This window comes from Canis lupus, chromosome 4, assembly GCF_011100685.1.
Source record: "Canis lupus familiaris isolate Mischka breed German Shepherd chromosome 4, alternate assembly UU_Cfam_GSD_1.0, whole genome shotgun sequence".
Lineage (NCBI taxonomy): Eukaryota > Metazoa > Chordata > Mammalia > Carnivora > Canidae > Canis > Canis lupus.
This window is the reverse complement of record NC_049225.1, coordinates 11,309,478-11,328,306: the sequence shown is the minus strand read 5'-3', so window position 1 is coordinate 11,328,306 and position 18,829 is coordinate 11,309,478. Positions and strand designations below refer to the sequence as shown.

Below are 18,829 nucleotides of genomic sequence, written 5' to 3'. Positions count from 1 at the left end.
AGGACAAACATTATATGTTCTCATTCATTTGGGGAATATAAATAATAGTGAAAGGGAATATAAGAGAAGGGAGAAGAAATGTGTGGGAAATATCAGAAAGGGAGACAGAACGTAAAGACTGCTAACTCTGGGAAACGAACTAGGGGTGGTAGAAGGGGAGGAGGGCGGGGGGTGGGAGTGAATGGGTGACGGGCACTGGGGGTTATTCTGTATGTTAGTAAATTGAACACCAATAAAAAATAAATTAAAAAAATAAATAATAAATAAAATAAATAAATAAATAAAAATAAAAATAAAAGGTAGAAGTAGGGTGCCTGGGTGGCTCAGTCAGTGAAGCACCTGCCTTCAGCTCAGGTCTTGATCCCAGGGTCCTGGGATTGAGGCTTGTATCCAGCAACCTGCTCAGTGGGAAGTCCACTTCTCCTTCTCCCTCCACCTCTCTCCCAGTTTGTGCTCTCTCTCTCTCTCTCTCTCTCTCTCGTGCGCACGCACATGGGCACTCACTCTCATGAATGAATGAATGAATGAATGAATGAATAAATAAATAAATAAATAAAATCTTTTTTTTTGACAAAAAAGGTAGAAGTAAATGATAAAAGTAAGCACAGCAAACTTTGGGAGGATAGGGAAAGGATATCCCCTCTTCATATGGGTAAGGCTTCCTAAAGGAGGAGACAGATGAGCTAAAGAATGAGTAGGAGTTTGTTATTCTAGGTAGAAAAGAAAGACTCTCAAAGTACAGAAGAGTAGAAGTGGAAAGAATTATAAGCTATAATTCTTATAGTAGCTAGAATATAAAGCACAAAGTAAGGAACAATAGTGTAAGTAAACAGAGCATAAACGGTGGGAATCTTGGTGTACCTTGTAAAGGACCTATTTTATCCCATTGATAAATGCGTTTCAAAGAAGCCTAGGACCCAAATGTACCAGAATTACCTGAGACTCCCATTAAAAAAAATCCGAGTTTTGGTTTTGACCTAAATCTCCTAATTCAGAAATCTTTGGGATGAGGCCTGAGGGATCTATATATAAAAGAAATATCTAAGTATTTCAGATGCAACCTAATATTTGAGAATAATTTGTATTAGATGTTTTCATATCCACAATTTTTACTTGATTTCCACCATGATACTATTAGTTACAGGAGTTTGCATTCAAAGAAAGAAGACATTCCCTAGGATTGCTGATGAGAACAAGATTGATATTATGTGCTCAATAAACACTTGGATTGATGGATAGAGGACTATCTCAGGAATAGAGAATAAACTGAGAATAAACCCAAATGTGCCAGAAATAGGTTCCAAAATGGGTATTTAATTTCTATAACAAAGCAGGATATCCAGGTGAATACTAAAGTATAAGATCAGATATAATAAATCTAATTTAAACCCTTTCTAAAATCTCAGTTTCTATTCTGTAAAATGCGAATAATAACATCTGACAGTATAATGTCAGATGCTACCCTCCTTGCAAACTAATAGGTTAGCTTGCTACAGTTTCATGAATGTCGGAAGATATAAAATTCCTTGTTCAGAGACAAAGGACAGTTTATGACTTATGGCAACAGCAGTAGCCAGAGGGCCAGCATTCCTGTGCTGACTGTCCAAGGCCCATTTCCAATACAGGGGTGCAAAGAGGGTTGTGTTACAAAAGGGAATCCTGAGCTTAAGAAACCTGACAGAAGACATTATCTCTATTTTCCATGCTGTTTGCCATACAAGCATTCTTCAAAAATTAGTCTGGAACAAAGGGGAGCCAGTGCCTCACTCATAAGATGTGCAGAAATGTAATAGGTTGACAGAGAATTGTCTCCTATAATATATATCTCAAAGGCTCATATAAAAATGTAATGAAATAAAGAATATAAATTACATAACAAAGTGTTTAGGACACAAAAATAGATCAGTAAAAGTGATTGCTATTATTACTGTTATAGTAATTGTCATTTTGGTTTTTGTTGCTGTTTAACATCACTCAAATTAAAGATGGCTTATGGTTTACCTATCAATCAGCCTACAACTTACCTTGCCAAGAAGAGAATTGATCCAGAAGGTTGGAGTTTAGTGCATCCTGCAGGTGTGGTTAAATGGCCATGACTGGGGAGAAAAATGTGAAAAAGTAGAGTGGCCATTAGGGATGTGGCCCTTGGAAGCCTTACTGGGAACCACATGGTCAGTCTTCTGCAATCTGTGGTAACAGGATAAGCATGAAATTGCTGACTGTTGTCAGAGGCTTCAGTCTTTGCTATTTTGTTTCCTTCTCTACCCAAACAAAATCTGAAATTTCCTAACACAGCAACCCTCTACCTGGAATGCCTTCCCTTCCCCTGTCCACCATCTGTTTTCTGGAAGGCAGAATATAGTGGAAATAACCAAAAAAATCCTGGATTTAAATCTAAGCTTTAAAAATTACCAAAAAGTCTTTTTTTAAAAATAGAAAACAGAGTAAGTAATATTTAAACCTTTTGAGTGCCCAGAATAAGCTTTAAGCAAAGTGATGAGTTTTGACATAGGCCTTCAGTCTCTTTGAGGTCCAGCCCCTGGGAGGCACTACCCAGGAGATGGTTGACCTAGATCTGCCTTCAAGGTCCAGAATATAGGTTTTACTGCTTCTTTAACTTCTCAGACCACTTGGAATTTGTAGTTCTTGTATAGCTTCTTCATAGGACTTGATCCTTCACATTAAAATACCTAGTGGTACTTTTAAGTAGCTTAGTAGTCTGCTAGAAATTTCAACCTACCCCAGAAGCAGAAGGCCAGCTACTCAGTTATGGACTGGGCTATTTATAATTTAATACATTATTTATCACAATGTATTTCAGAACTTATTCCTGGACATGTAAGTCATTTCTCAATGGAAATGGTTCTTTCTTCTTGCTCCTCTTGATTCGTCATGAGATATTTACTTGCTATTCCTTTGCAAACCATAGGGTCTGTGCCTCTGGTGGAGTATAACATTTTAGAATGGCCACTAGGCTTGGAGTCAGTCTTGGTTCATGACCCAGTTTTATTACTTCCTAGTTCTCCAGGAGGCAGCATCTAAGGGGATGAACTTACCTGCATCCAGATGGTTTTGAATCCTAGCTACTCACTAGTCAGACTTCTGGTAGTCAGACCACATAGCCTTTCTGAGGCTCATTTTTCCCATTTGTAAAATAGGAATGATAATACTTACCTGGTAGAGCTTTCTGAGTAGTTAATGAGGTATTATGCCTACCCAGTGCTCAACTCATAATAGCAGCCACCCAACAAGTCAACAAGTATGACATCTACTCCAGCCATCAAGGATCTCATCTCCTCTAAACTTATATCATGCAATGTTCCTGACAGGAATGGAATACTCACATGCCTGTGGGGCCCAGCACAGCATTTAGTCAATGAGTATGAGAAAAAGAATACTGCAATTTTCAGGATACAAGCCCATTGAATGTTGGCCTAACATTGGGAAGAAAATAGTGAATGCTGAGGACTGTGGCAAGCTGAGGAGTGTGTATGTCATCTGACACGCTCACCTCTCCAGTTAATAGTTACCCCACATGAGGATAAACCCATACTAACAGATCTGTTTTTTCAAAAGAAGTCAGATATCTGGATTTTTAGGTAAATGTTCTCAATTTTTAATTACTGAATCACTAAAAAACAAACATACACAAACAAACTTGGAATTCAAAATATTTCTATAAGCTGAGTCAAACCCACCAACTAGCAGATTCTGTTTAATCACATTCACTGAGTATAATTTAAGGCCTGAGCTTAAATTACTCCTTAACTTTCAGTGCTCAGGTTTTGTCTCCAATTATATCTTGTTAAGCTACTTCAGTAAGATATGTGAGAGCAGGATTGGTGTCTTGCTCAGGAAATAGCCACAATTGGTAAACTCTTTTTTGGGTTTTATCCTTTAAGCCCTTGAAATGGCTTGTTTCTCTCCAGAAGAACTTGTTGACTTCTTTGTGCCACGATAAAGGAATACAACAGCTGGCTGCCTCTGGGAGGTTGAAAATAAACAGGTTCAGAAGCTCTGAGGATAGCAAATGGATGTTGTAGGTGGAGAAACAGCCCAAAATAAATACAGCTGTTAAGGCGGAAAATTCTATTTACTTTGGCCCTTTTGAGGTCTATACTGGGGGAGGGTGAGTAGCAAATCCTGAGACTTTTCATATACTGATGACAGAGACCCCACTCAAGGGCTGGTCTCTAGTGCAAAGCACATTTATATTAGTCATTCAGTATATATTTGATGATTAACAGGTTGACTAGACATCTCAAGTGATGGAGGACATTTTAACTAAATGAAAATGATGAGTTAAAGGTCTCTGCACTGGAGGGCCTATATTAATGTCTTTTCTGGTTTGGAATATCATTCACAAAGCACATTCTGTACCATGAGCTTTTGTTTGCCACATAGACATAACAAAGAAGACACTAGCTTAAGATACAGAAAATGTAGGCTCTAGTCTTAGCTTGCTAACTAGCTGTATGACCTTTGCAAATTGTTGCAATATTCTGGGACCCAGCTTCTTCCATTATAAAGTGAAGGATTCAGAGAAAAGATCAAGAGTGGGAGCAGTTGAAAGGATATGGGATGAGGAAACAGAAGTTCCACATTCACATCCTGGTTATGATCATTCATTTCTATAAAAACTTGGATGAGAATGAACATAAACTCTGAATCTATCTCTACCTCTACAAACAGGACAAATTGGAGTCGTCTTCTCATGTTGTAACCATGAGAGAGTAGAATTTACATGAAAGTTACTTAAATGGATATACAAGTATAGACATTGGTATCAGAATCAGCTTTGAACCCTTACCCCACCATTCCATGGAAAGGTGACAAGACTTTTAGCATTATTTTCCTAATTCACAAAATGCACATAATAGTATCTACTTCATTGAGTTGTTGTAATCATTAAGTGAAGTAATATAAGGAAACCATAAAATGCCATAAATAGTAATTATTATTGTTGGTAAAAGACAAATGGCATTGATGTAAGATCTCCATTGCATTATTCCATGGTGTTAATTAGCTAAATCAAAAACCAAACATCTTTTTTTACACTTTGATTTTTTTTTTTAATTTATTTATTCATGATAGTCACACGGAGAGAGAGAGAGAGGCAGAGACACAGGCAGAGGGAGAAGCAGGCTCCAAGCACCGGGAGCCCGACGTGGGATTCGATCCCGGGTCTCCAGGATCGCGCCCTGGGCCAAAGGCAGGCGCCAAACCGCTGCGCCACCCAGGGATCCCTACACTTTGATTTCAACCAAAATTATTTAAGTCCTTTTACAAAAAAAAAAAAAAAAAAAAAAAAAGCTTTAAACAACAAAACAGAAAGAGTGATTCAGTTTAAGGTGATCACGAACCTAGTTGCTTCCTGAAACCAGGAGAGAATAAAACGCCAAGACATTCAAACATTCTGGCTCAAACTTAGCTTGCCCTGCAAAGGCCTGTTGCAGTGAGGTAAAAGTATTGGGAAAGTTTCCTTCGGAAAGAAAAGATCACAGTCCCTTTTTCAGAAAGCAGCTTGTGGAAATATTTGGGTGCACAGTGGTCCAGGAAGCAAAAGCAAAAATCCCAGACATTGTTGCAGATTGTTTTCTCAGGGCAACATTCCAGACTTTTCTAAAATCCAGATCTCAGGAGTAACTCTTTATCTAAATAGCTCTCCAGATCTTGCCAATATCACAAGGTACACTTGAAATCAAAGTGCATCCAGATGGTAAGAAATGAGTTGAAACTCTCCTCATATGACAAGTGAATTAATCATTCATTCCATTGATTTACTGATTCAAAACACAACTATTACTAGCCTAATAATAGGCACTATGTTGGATGCTACAACCATAAACTAGACAAAGTCCCTTCAGTAATGATCTGAAATACAAAGATATACAGAAAACTCTAAGGGCTTTGTAATGTCAGGGCATTAGTGAGTAAACACGGAGATAAAACAATATTAAATGTATCTCCTTTACCACAGATAACTTACTGCTGACAATCTATCTTCCACAAAAGGGAGATACCAATCATATATATAAACATGTTCATGGAGCATTATTCATAGTACCAATATAAACATCTGATGAATTGAATAATGGTTAAAAAGTTGGGGTGCATGAAAAAAGTGGAATGCACATTAGGAAGGATATAATTATGAATATCAGCAAGATGAAACTCATTTATTCATGTGAGATGATAGGAAATAATACAAAATTATGATGCATCAAACACATTTAACATGGGGGTATAATTACATCTATGAAAAATACACATATTTTCTGAATAAAGTCTGAGAGAATATAAAATTTTTGTAATTTTATAAAATTAATGAAATTTTATTTTTTATTTGTATTTAAACTCAATTAATTAATATATAGTGAGTGTATTATTAGTTTCAGAGATAGAGTTTAGTGATTCATTAGTTGTGTATGCCACTCAGTGCTCATTACATCAAGTAAAGTGCATACCCAGTTACTCCATCCCCCATCTACCTCCCCTCCAGCAATTCTGTTTTCTAGAGCCAAGTGTCTCATGGTTAGTCTCCCTCTCTGATTTTATCTTGTTTTCTTTTTCCCCTCCTTTCCCCTATGATCCTGTTTTGTTTCTTAAATTCCACATATGAGTGAAATCATACAGTATTTGTCTTTCTCTGATTGACTTATTTGGCTAAGCATAATGCCCTCTAGTTCTACCCACATCATTGCAAATGGTAAGATTTCATTTTTTGATGGTTGAGTAATATTCTGTTATATATATAAATCACATCTTCTTTGTCTGCCGATGAACATCTGAGTTCTTTCCATATCTTTGCTATTATGGACATTGCTGCTATAAACATATTTATATAAATATAAATATGGAAGGTGCAGGTGTTCCTTCAGATTAATATGTTTGTATCTTTGGGGTAAATACCTGGAAGTGCAATTGCTGGGTCATAAATTGCTCTATTTTTAACTTCTTGAGGAACCTTTATACCGTTTTCCAGAGTGGCTGTACGAGCTTGCATCCCCACCAACAGAGTAAGAGGGTTTCCCTTTCTCCACATCCTCGCCAGCATCTATTGTCTCCTGACTTGTTAGTTTCAGCTATTCTGACAGATTTGATTTGTATTTTCCTATTGCCAAGTGATGGTGAGCATTTTTTCATGTGTCTGTTGGCCATTTATATGTCTTTTTTGGAGAAATGTCTGTTAATGTCTTCTGCCCATTTCTTTTTCTGGATTTTTTGGGGGTTGGGTGTTGAGTTTGATAAGTTCTTTATAGATTTTGGATACTTATAAGGAATTTGCATTATCTTCTTCCATTCTGTAGGTTGTCTTTTATTTTGTTGACTGTTTCCTTTGCTGTGCAAAAGCTTTTTATGTTGATGAAGCCCCAATCATTCATTTTTGCTTTTGTTTCCCTTGCCTTTGAAGAGGTGTCTAGAAGAAGATGCTGTGGCTGAGGTTAAAGAGGTTACTGCCTATGTTCTCCTCTAGGCTTTTGATGGATTCTTGTCTCACATTTAGGTCTTTCATCCATTTTGAGTTTATCTTTGTGTATGGTGTAAGAAAGTGGTCCAGTTTCATTCTTCTGCATGTGGCTGTCCAATTTTCCCAACAGCATTTGTTGAAGAGACTGCCTTTTTTCCATTTCCAATATTCCATAGGATATTCTTTCCTGCTTTGTTGAAGAATAGTTCACCATACAGTTGAGGATCCATTTCTGTTCCATTGATCTAAATGTCTATTTTTGTGCCAGTACCATACTATCTTGATGATTACAATTTTGTAATATAGCTTGAAGTCCAGAAATATGATGCTGCAAGCTTTGGTTTCCTTTTCAACATTCCTTTGGCTATTTGAGGTCTTTTCTGGTTCCATACAAATTTTAGGATTGTTTGTTCTGGCTCTGTGAAAAATATTGATGGTATTTTTAAAAAGATTTTATTTATTCATGAGAGACACACATAGAGAGGCAGAAACATAGGCAGAGGGAAAAGAAGGCTCCCCGTGGGGAGCCTGATGTGGGACTTGATCCAAGCAACCCAGGATTATGACCTGAGCTGAAGGCAGACGCTCAACCACTGGGCCACTCAGGTGTCCTGATGGCATCTTGACAGAAATTGCACTGAACGTATAGATTGCTCTAAGTAGCATAGACATTTTAAGGATATTTGTTCTTCCATCCATGAGCATGGATTGCTTTTCCACTTCTTTATGTCATCCTCAATTTTTTTTATTAAGTGTTCTATACTTTTCAGAGTACAGATCCTTTATCTCTTTGGTTAGGTTTATTCCTGGGTATTTTGTGGGTTTTCATGCAATTGTAAATGGGATCAATTCTCTGATTTTTCTTTCTTCAGTCTCAGTGTATAGAAATGCAACTGACTTCTGTGCATTGATTTTATATCCTTGCCACTCCTTGCAACTTCCTGTATCAGTTCTAGCAATTTTTTGGTGGAGTCTTTTGGATTTTCAATGTACAGTATTGCATCATCTGCAAAGAGTAAAGGTTTTACCTCTTCTTTGCTGATTTAGATGCTTTTTATTTCTGTTATCAGATTGCTGAGGCTAGGATTTCTAGTACATGTTGAATAACAGTGGTAAGAGTGAACATTCTGTCACGTTCCTGACCTCAAGGGGAAGTTCTCAGGTTTTCCGCATTGAGAATGATATTCACTGTGGGCTTTTCATATACAGCTTTTATGATATTGAGGTATATTCCCTCTATCCCTACATTGCTGAGACTTTAAACAAGAAAGAATGCTGTACTTTGTCAAATGCCTTTTATGCATCCATTGAGAGCATCATATAGTTCTTGTCCTTTCTTCTATTAATATAGTGTAACACACTGATTGATTTGTGGATGTTGAACCATCCTTGCAGCCCAGGAATAAATCCCACATGGTCATGGTGAATAATCCTTTTAATGTACTGTTGGATCCTATTGGTTAGTATCCTGTTGAGAATCTTTGCATTCATGTTCATTGGAGATACTGGTCTGTAGTTCTTCTTTTTCGTGGCTCTTTGTCTGGTTTTGGGATCAAGGTAATGCCTTCATATAATGAGTTTGGAAAATTTCCTTCCATTTCTATTTTTTGAAACACCTTCAGAAGAATAGAATTCTTCTTTAAATATTTGGTAGAATTCCCCTGGGAGGCCATCTGGCCCTGGACTCTTGTTTGTTTGGTAGATTTTTGATTACTGCTTCAATTTCTTTGCCCGTTATGAGTCTGTTCAGGTTTTGTATTTCTTCCTGTTTCACTTTTGGTAATTTATTATGTCTCTTGGAATGCATCCATTTCTTCCAGAATGCTTAATTTGTCAGCATATAGTTATTCATAATGTGTTTTTATAATTGTATTTCTTCGGTATTGGTTGTAATCTCTTTCATTTATAATTTTATTTATTTAGCTCCTTTCTCTTTTCTTTTGGGGTTTATTGATCTTATTTATCTTTCAAAGAACCAGCTTCTTGTTTCATTGATCTGTTCTACTGGGGGTTTTTTGTTTCTATTTTGTGATTTCTGCTCTAATCTTCATTATTTCTCTTCTCAGGCCGAATTTAGGTTTTATTTGCTGTTCTTTCTCCAATGTCTTTAGGTGTAAGTTTAGATTGTGTATTTGAGATTTCTTGTTTCTTGAGGAGGGCTTCTATTGCTATATATTTCCATCTTAGAACCACCTTTGCTTTATCCCAAAGGTTTTGAACAGTTATGTTTCCATTTTCATTTGTTTCCATGAATTTTTTAAATTCTTCTTTAATTTCCTGGTTGAATCATTCATTTATTAGTAGGATGCTCCTTAACTTCTATGTATTTGTGTTCCTTCCAAATTTTCTCTTGTGATTGAGTTCAGGTTTTAAGGCATTGTGGTCTGAAAATATGCAGGGAATTACCCCAATCTTTTGGTACCAGTTGAGACCTGATTTGTGACCCAGTGTGTAACCTACACTGGAGAATGTTCCATGCACACTCAAGAAGAATGTGTATTCTGTTGCTTTAGGATGTAATGCTCTGCACATATTGATGAAGTCTATCTGGTCCAGAGTGTCATTCAAAGCCCTTGTTTCCTTGTAAATCTTCTGCTTAGATGATCTGTTCATTGCTGTGAGTGAGGTGTTAAAGTCCTACTATTATTGTGTTTTTATCAATATTTTTCTTTAATTTAATTTTATCAATATTTTTCTTTAATTTTGTTATTAATTGATGTATATAATTGGTTGCTCCTGTGTTAGAGGCATAAATATTTACAACTGTTAGATCTTCTTGTTGGATAGACTGTTTTATTGTAATACAGGATTCTTCTTCATTTCTTATTACAGTCTTTGGTTTAAAATCTAATTTGTCTGATCTAAGAATTCCTACTCCAGCTTTCTTTTGATGTCCATTAGCATAACAAATGGTCCTCCACACCCTCACTTTCAATCTGGAGGTGTCTTTGGGTCTAAAATGAATCTTTTGTGGACAGCATATTGATAGATCTTGGTTTTTTATCCAATCTGATACCCTGTGTCTTTTTATTAGAGCATTTAGTCCATTTACATTCAGAGTAACTACTGAAAAGTATTAATTTAGTGCCATTGTATTACTTGTAAAGTCACTGTTTCTGTATATTGTCTCTGTTTCTTTCTGGTCTGTGTTAATTTTCGGCTCTCTCTCCACTTAAAGGATCCCCTTTAATATTTCTTACAGGGCTGGTTTAGTGATCACAGATTCTTTTAGTGACTTTGTCCTAGAAGCTCTATCTTTCCTTCTATTCTGAATGACATCCTATCTGAATAAAGTATATTTACCTGCATATTTTTCATTTAGTATCCTGAATATATCATGCCAGTCCTTTCTGGCCTGCCAGGTCTCTGTGGGCAGGTCTGCTGCCAACCTTATGTTTCTACCTTTGTAGGTGCCTGGGTGGCTCAGTTGGTTAAGCATCTGCCTTTGGCTCAGGTCATGATCAAGGGGCCTGGGATCAAGCCCTCTATCAGGTTCTCTGCTAAGTGGGAGCCTGCTCCTCTGTCTCTCCCCTGCTCCTGCTCTTTTTTCTTTCTGTATCTCTCTCTCTCTCTCTCTCTCTCAAATAAATTTTTAAAAATCCTTAAAATGGAAATTCTAGAATGAAAAAATACATCTGAAATTTTAAAATAAGAGATTTTTCTCAGGAATAGATGAAATTACAAATAATCAGAATAAAGAGCCTAGAAGCAAACCCATGAAAGTGTAGCTACTTGATATATAACTGAACTGACATTGAAGATTGGTGGGTAAAAAAATATTCAGCAATTTATGTGGGATAAATAGATATTCATACCAAAAAAAAAAAAAAAAGGATACTTTCTCATACCACACATGACATCAATTCTAGACTGATTAAGGACTTAAATGTAAAAGGCAAAACTTTAAAAATTTTAGAGGATAATTTAGTAGAAAATGTTTATGATTTTGGGCAGGCAAGGAATTCTTAAGAAACAAAAAGTACTAAAGGCAAAATTATAACCTGACAAATTTGAAAATATTTTAAAAATTTTAAAGCTAGATACAACAGTGTACAAAGTACATTAACATTTTTATAGGAAAAAAGAGAAAATAAGGACATATATATAGTTATGTTGAAAAAGAAGCAGAGGAAAGATAACCAATGACAGATGAAAATGATTATCTAGATAGATAGATAGATAGATAGATAGATAGGAGTAGAGTGGTTAGGAACTAGGTTGAGAGTGAAGATATAGGAATCTATTTATGTTTGTGTAAATATATATGTTAACAATTAGTAATTAATAATATATTTCATTATATATTGTTAATAATATGCAGTAAATGTATATATTCACCTGTAAACATGTAAATATTGCAGATATTTTTAAGTTAAATAAAAATGGCTTTTTAAAACCCAAACTCTAAAATTGAATACAAACAGAAACATATGACTCTACCTATAAGTCAAATTGATAGAGCACATAACCATACAGGGAAAATAATTAGTTCAAGTAAATTTTAAACAGAATTCCCTGACTGTTTACCCTTAGTATGATACAGCATGAGGATAAAAACAAATTATTCTTAAAAAATAAATTTAAAAAATTTAAAGATAAATTTTGAGTTCTATTTAGTTCTATTTTGAATAAGGGTATGGGTGATATTGCTCTAAAGCTGTTTTATGTGCAGTGTAGAATACAGCAAATGAGTAAATATTGTTTGTGGCATTGCTTGGGAAGCAGGGTTTTCACTATGGAAAAAGAGACACACCAAAATGGAATGGGAGAAGATAAGAAATAACCCTGTGATATTGGATCTGAATTAGAAGTATCAGCAAGAATTCAGGATTTGGGTTTTTTTTAAGGAATTTCCCAGGAGCTAGAAACAATGAGGCCCCAGTAACAGTGAATACACCTAGGACTCATAGGTTATATTCTAAATCCCATTCTCAATGAAAAGGAACAGAACTACTTGAAGACATGGCTGATACTGAATCTAGAACAAGAATTGTAAAGAATAAACCTGAATCACATGGTGCCAGAAAGCAAGTGTGTGCTTAAAGACTAGTGAATTCATGTTGTTAATAGCAACAGAGTTCTTTTCCAAATGAAAAATTATATGCGGCACTAATATGTGAAGGGAACAAAAGCAAAACTGGGTAAGGAGCTCAGATCCCTGGTCATTTACTCTCCATTTTATTTCCCATCATCATTCAGTGGCAGCCTCTGAGACCCATATTTGGAGAACCATTGGTCTATTGAAAAGAGCCTGGGTTTAAATGTCCGGAGACCTGGATTCTAACCCAAATTTGGCCAAACACTAGCCACATAGTCTTGAGTAAATATTTAGTGTCTCTGGGCTGTATTTACTTAAATATAAAGCAGGACTAAAGCGACTAATTTACCTATTTCACACTTGTTGTGATGGTCAAAGAAGATAATTCTGAAAATTCTTTGAAGGGTTAAATAAAATGGTTCTGCACTAGTGTAATTTATTACACCCCAGGGGGCATTTAGACAAATTCTCCTATACCATTTAGCAGCTGTCATTCTTAGCTGTTGCCAAATGGCAGTGTAGCAGTAACAGATTTTTAATACATATCAAGGGAAAATAGAGGTTCCTCTCTAGCCTTCCTTTCATCACAGATTTACTAGTCATGTATTGTGTCAGGCAACTGAAAGCACAAATACAAAAATGAAAGACTAAGATCTCCAGAGGTTCACTGTCTAATAAAAGACACATAGTATAAATAAAATACTTGAATGCAGTATGGGCACAACGCTGGAAACACTTATATTACATTTGCAACCAGAAGACAATGCAATTAGCAGTACTAGGATTCAGAGCAGAGAGCAGTGGCAGGGGACAAACACTGCACAGAAGTGGCAGGGGACAAACACTGCACAGAAGTGAAGGTGCCAAGACAGTAAATCAGCTGGCAAAAATTAATGAGCACTAATTTAGAAGTAAATATGGCAGACTAAAATCATGCACTTACCTTTAGTCACCCTTGACACTTCACTAAAGTGGCAATGTGCACCTGGCAGTATAGCGAAAGGATGAATCAAGATGGGTTTAAACCAGCAAATCAAGGGAAGTTTAATAGCTAAAAAAATTGTTCAATGTAATTTGTCATATTAAGAAGTTAACGAAGAAATTCATACAATCAGTTCAATAGATGCAGAAAAACATTTGATAAAATTCAACTTTCTTTTGTGATTAAAAAGAAAAAGTTAGCAAACTTAAAATATAAGTGATCTTTCTTATCTAAAAAATAATAAATAAAAATAAATCTTAACCTACAAGCAAACATAACTTTTAATGCAGAGACACTGAAAATTATTCTTCTGATATAAGGAACAAAATAAGGATGTCACTGTTCCACTTGTCAACATTGTCCTAGGGGTCCTAGCCAAAACTATAAAGCAAAATGAAATAATATACAAGGGTTAAACACAAATGTAAGTGTCATTATTAGCAAGTGATATGATTGTGTTCCTAGAAATACAAAAATAATCTAGTGACAAATAATTCAGTTTAGCAAGGTTGTTAGGTGCAACATCAATATAAAATTTGTTATTTCTATATATCAGCAGCAAACATGTAAAAAAAGTTAAAATAATATGTCATTTCTATGTCATCAAAAATATTAAATAACACAGGAATAATTATAACCCAAAATTTGTAAGGCTCATATGGCAAAAGATTGCAAAACTTTGATAAAGAAAACTAAAGGAGACCTAAACAAATAAAGAGACTATGTGCATTAATTAGGGGACTCAATATTATTAAGAGAACAGTTCTCCACAAACATATCTAGAATTCCAATGCAACTGAATAAAAATATCAATAGGTTTGGAGGAATACTAACAAGCCAATTCTAAAATATATATAAAATAACAAAAAACCTAGAATACAAAAACAATTAATTATAGTATGAATATTGGCTCTATCAAAAATAAAATATAACACTTAAAAGAAGTTAGTGGTGCAAGTATAGTAGACAAATTGAATAGAATATATGTGCTCCAGAAACGGACTTTCACATATATGAATACTTGACTTATGACAAAGGTAGTGGTATAGAGTAGTTAGATATGGATGGACTTTTCAACACATGATGGCAGGAACACTGAGTATCATTTTGGGGAAAAATGATATTGGAACATTTCAACTATGCAATGAAATAAAAATCAATTCCACTTAGCTCATGGTACTAAGTAGTAAAGACAAAACAATAGGTAATATAGAAGAATATAGTAGATAATATAGGAGAATATTTTTAGTACTTCAGGGCAAGGATATATATTTATAGAAATATATAGGAGATATTATAGGAGAAAATATAGGAGAATATTTTCAGAAATTCAGTGTAAGGAAATAATCCCCCCAAAAACACACAAAAGTATAAGGTCAATATTAAGAAAAATATTAATAAATTTGACAAAAATTAAATACTTCTGCTTATGAAAATATACCACTAAAAGAAACAATGACTCTCCAGGAGTAATGAGTGCCCCTAGTATCTAGATTGTAATCTCTTTATACTATTTCTCCAAAAAGAGAACCAAAGCACCTTTTAGACTTTTAGAAATGGCAATTCCAAATCTGTAACTTAAAATGTACAGGATGAGGGGTGCCTGGATGGCTCAGTTGGTTAATTGTCTGCCTTCAGCTCAGGTCATGATCCCAGGGTATCTGGGATCAAGCTCTGTGTCAAAGGCTCCTTGCTCAGCAGGGGGCTTGCTTCTACCCCTCCCTCTGCCTGCTCCTCCCCCTGCTTGATGCTCTCTTTCTGACAAATAAATAAAAATTTTTTTAATGTGCAGGATGAAGCAGAGACATCTGGTCCAGTCTTAAAGCAAGAAAGCTATCAATGGCTACTAGTATAATACTGAAAGAACACAGGAGCCAATTAGCAGAGGCTCATTCTGGCCAAAGATGGGGCAACTTAAAAATAATGGCCCCAATGAATTGAAGGATATCAAATTATACAAATCCATAATGATATTCCCAAAATGAAAACCCTTTGATTCAAAAGTTGCTAGAGAATGAAATCCTTACCTAAAAATTATAAATAAAAGGAAAGAATAGAGTTTTTATATTGCTTTCCCTGTATGCTGTACTGTAGGCCAACAAAATTAGTGACCAAAGAAATTTTTTCTTTATAAATTAATCACAGGTAGTAAATGCAAGAATGATAGTATTAGAAAATCACCAGTTCACAACTCCTAATGAAATAATTCAACTAGGCAACATTAATGGTTCAGAAATATTAAGTGAAAGGTTGAAGGAGAACTTTTTAATGGATCAATCATGTAGACACTATCTCAACTCAAATCTAAACATGACTAAGAGTAGGAAAACCAGGCCTTTTATGCTCCCAGACATGACGGATAGGAACTATATGGCATTACACCTATGTACTAGCAACAAAGATTTGGAAATTAACGTTAAAAAGGACTACTACTTATAACAGCAACAAAAATATAAAAACTTATGATGACCTTGGGTTAAACAAAGATTTCTTAGATTTCAAAGATTTCTTAGATATGTCAAAAATACAATTCATAACTAATTCATAAATTGGTCTTTAATAAAATTCAAGCTTTTGCTCTTTAAAAAGTGCCATTTTTCTTTAAATGGAGGAATGAAAATTAAAGAATGAGAATGAAAAGGCAAGTCACATACTGGGAAAAATCTTTGTAAAGCACATATTTGATAAAGGCCTTGCATCCAAAGTATCCTTTGAATGCTCAAAACTCAACTATAAGAGAAAAAAGCAAGACATTAAAAATTAGGAAAAGATTTAATCAGATACTTCACCAAAGAAGACATAAAGAGGGCACATGAAAATAAGCTCAATTATCATTGGTCAATAGGGAATGCAAATTAAAAGCTCAATGAGGCTCTACTACATACCTACTAAAATAGCTACAATTTAAAAGATGACTTTATGAGTATCGATGGGGGTATAGAAAACCTGAAACTTCATACACTGCTGGTAGGATTGTAAAGTGGCAAACCATTTTGACAAAGATTTTGGCAGTTTCCTTAAAAGTTAAACATATACTGCTCCAGCCAACGTGTTATACTGGTGGCAGAGTGGTGGATTACACTGTGCCTGGCAAAACAGAGCCTGAGGCCATGAGTAGATACATCAGCCCAGTGAACCTGGCTGCTTTCCCCCATCTGACCATGCTGCTATTGGACATTGGCATGTTTTTCACCACTTGGTCCTTTTTTTATGAGGTTACCTGCACCACACTTGGGATATCTACAAAGAGCTCCTTATCATCTTGGTAGCGTGGCTTTTCATGGACTTTGGAGTCCTCTTCCTGCTGCCCTGGGTTAGCATCTACATATGAATTCCCAAGGGTTGCAATCAAGTGGTATACCTGAATCCCTGGTTTTATAAATCTTTTTTTTTTTTTTTTTTTTTTTTTTTTACTATTGCTGGAAGTGTCCCACCTGCTGTGTACAATAAAGGCAGATGTGTAACCAAAACAACAAAAAAGTTAAATATATACCTATAATTTTATCCAGCCATGTAATTCCTAGGTATTTACCCAAAAGAAAGGAAGATAACATGCTCTCATTAAGACTTGCACAGGAATTTTTATAGCAGCTTTATTTTTAATAGCCAAAAAGTGGAAACAAATCAAATGTCCATCAGCAGATGGATAGACAAATTGTGGTATAGCCATACAATAGAATACTGGTCGGCAATAACAGGAAAGGAACTAGTGATATAACAGCATGAATAAATCTTATATTACTTATGCTGAATGAAAGAGTACACACTGTGTAATTTCAATTACATAAAATTCTAGAAAATTCAAACTAATTTGTAGAGATACATAGAACATCAGTGGTTGCTTAGGGAGGAGTAAGATGGAGAGATTACTAATGATCATAAGGCTGGTCACAGGACCATTGCATGGTGTCAGAGCACCAGTGAAATGATGAGAGCATAAAAATGGAGGAGGAGCTAGCAGCAATGATAGGATATTGATTGCATAAAAGGAATCCATCAATTAGGTAAATCTGTTAAGGATAAGGGGAATCAGTTTCCTAACTGTTGGGAGAAAGGGAGTAAAAGCATGGAAAGAAGGAAAACTAGGATGAACCCTGCAGTACTGAAATAAAATTAAAGTTAATGAGAATTCAGTTTTTAATGCATAGATTGATAGAGAGGTAAATCTGAATGTAAATGTGTACTGTTATATGTGAATATTATATATGTATATGATAAATATGCATATATACACACACGTGTATATAAATATACTCATACATATACATAGATTCTCTAGCTATGTCCACTAAGAGGGCATGGGAGCAGTGATACCTTCAAAAGGAATGAGCGCACCTATTAGCCAGATCTCGTTCTCTAAATATCCACTAAATGGAATCTTAAAATTAAATTTCTTTTGGAGCGATAGTTCCAAGATAGGGGTAAGAAAAGTATAAGATGATCCTGGAATATTCTTTATTCCTGTGCTAGAAAATAAGGAAAGGCTTAAAGAATGATGGCGATATGTCAAAAGAACAAAAATCATCTTGAGGGAACTACCACTGGTCACATCTAGGATGACTTGAGCATCACAATAAATAATAGATTAAAGCTCTATAATCCTTTGAATAAAATTGGAAACCATGGCTCAAAATTAACTTAAATTTAAAAATTAATAAACTGAAAGTTTTGTGAGATATTTAAACAAAGTACTTCAATATCTTCAAAGAATCTTCCCACAAAATATCTATTAATTATGAAAGACAAAAGAGTAAATTTGCAGCTAAAAGCCTAGCAAACTTAACTACCTTAACCAAGTGATCAAAATAAACATCAGTAATAGAACAAATAGAAATTATGTGCCACCTAGTAGGATCCAATGAAAAGAACATAACATCACTGTTATAATTTTCTTGCCAGAGATACATAAAGTAAATCTAATCAATGGTAAATATCGAATAAGCTCAAATGAAGGGACATTCTACAAAATAACTGACCTATAATCTATAAAAGTTTCATGGTCAGGAAAGCCAAGGAAAATTGGACAAACTATTTTGGATTGAATTGAAAGAGACTAAAGAGAAAAGACTGTGGTGTAGTGATTCTGAACTGGAACTTTTTGAACTTTGGAATTGCAATTTAGGATTAGCTATAAAAGACATTATTAGGACATTTTGAAAAACTTGAATGGAATCTAAAGATTAGATGGTATGGTAGCAATGCTAATTTCCTGCTTTTAATGGTTATATAGAGTTTATACAACAGAATGTTCTTGTTTATAAGAAATACATACCAAACTATATATAGCCAGATATGTTCAGGTCAGATGCTGTCAAATGAATTTGCTGCCAACAAAAAA

General features: G+C 35.1%; 1 pseudogene; it reads left to right on the top strand.

The window, feature by feature from the left end:
• Positions 1 to 16,601: 16,601 nt before the first annotated feature.
• LOC100686782 lies at positions 16,602 to 16,822 on the top strand (annotated as a pseudogene).
• Positions 16,823 to 18,829: the final 2,007 nt, after the last annotated feature.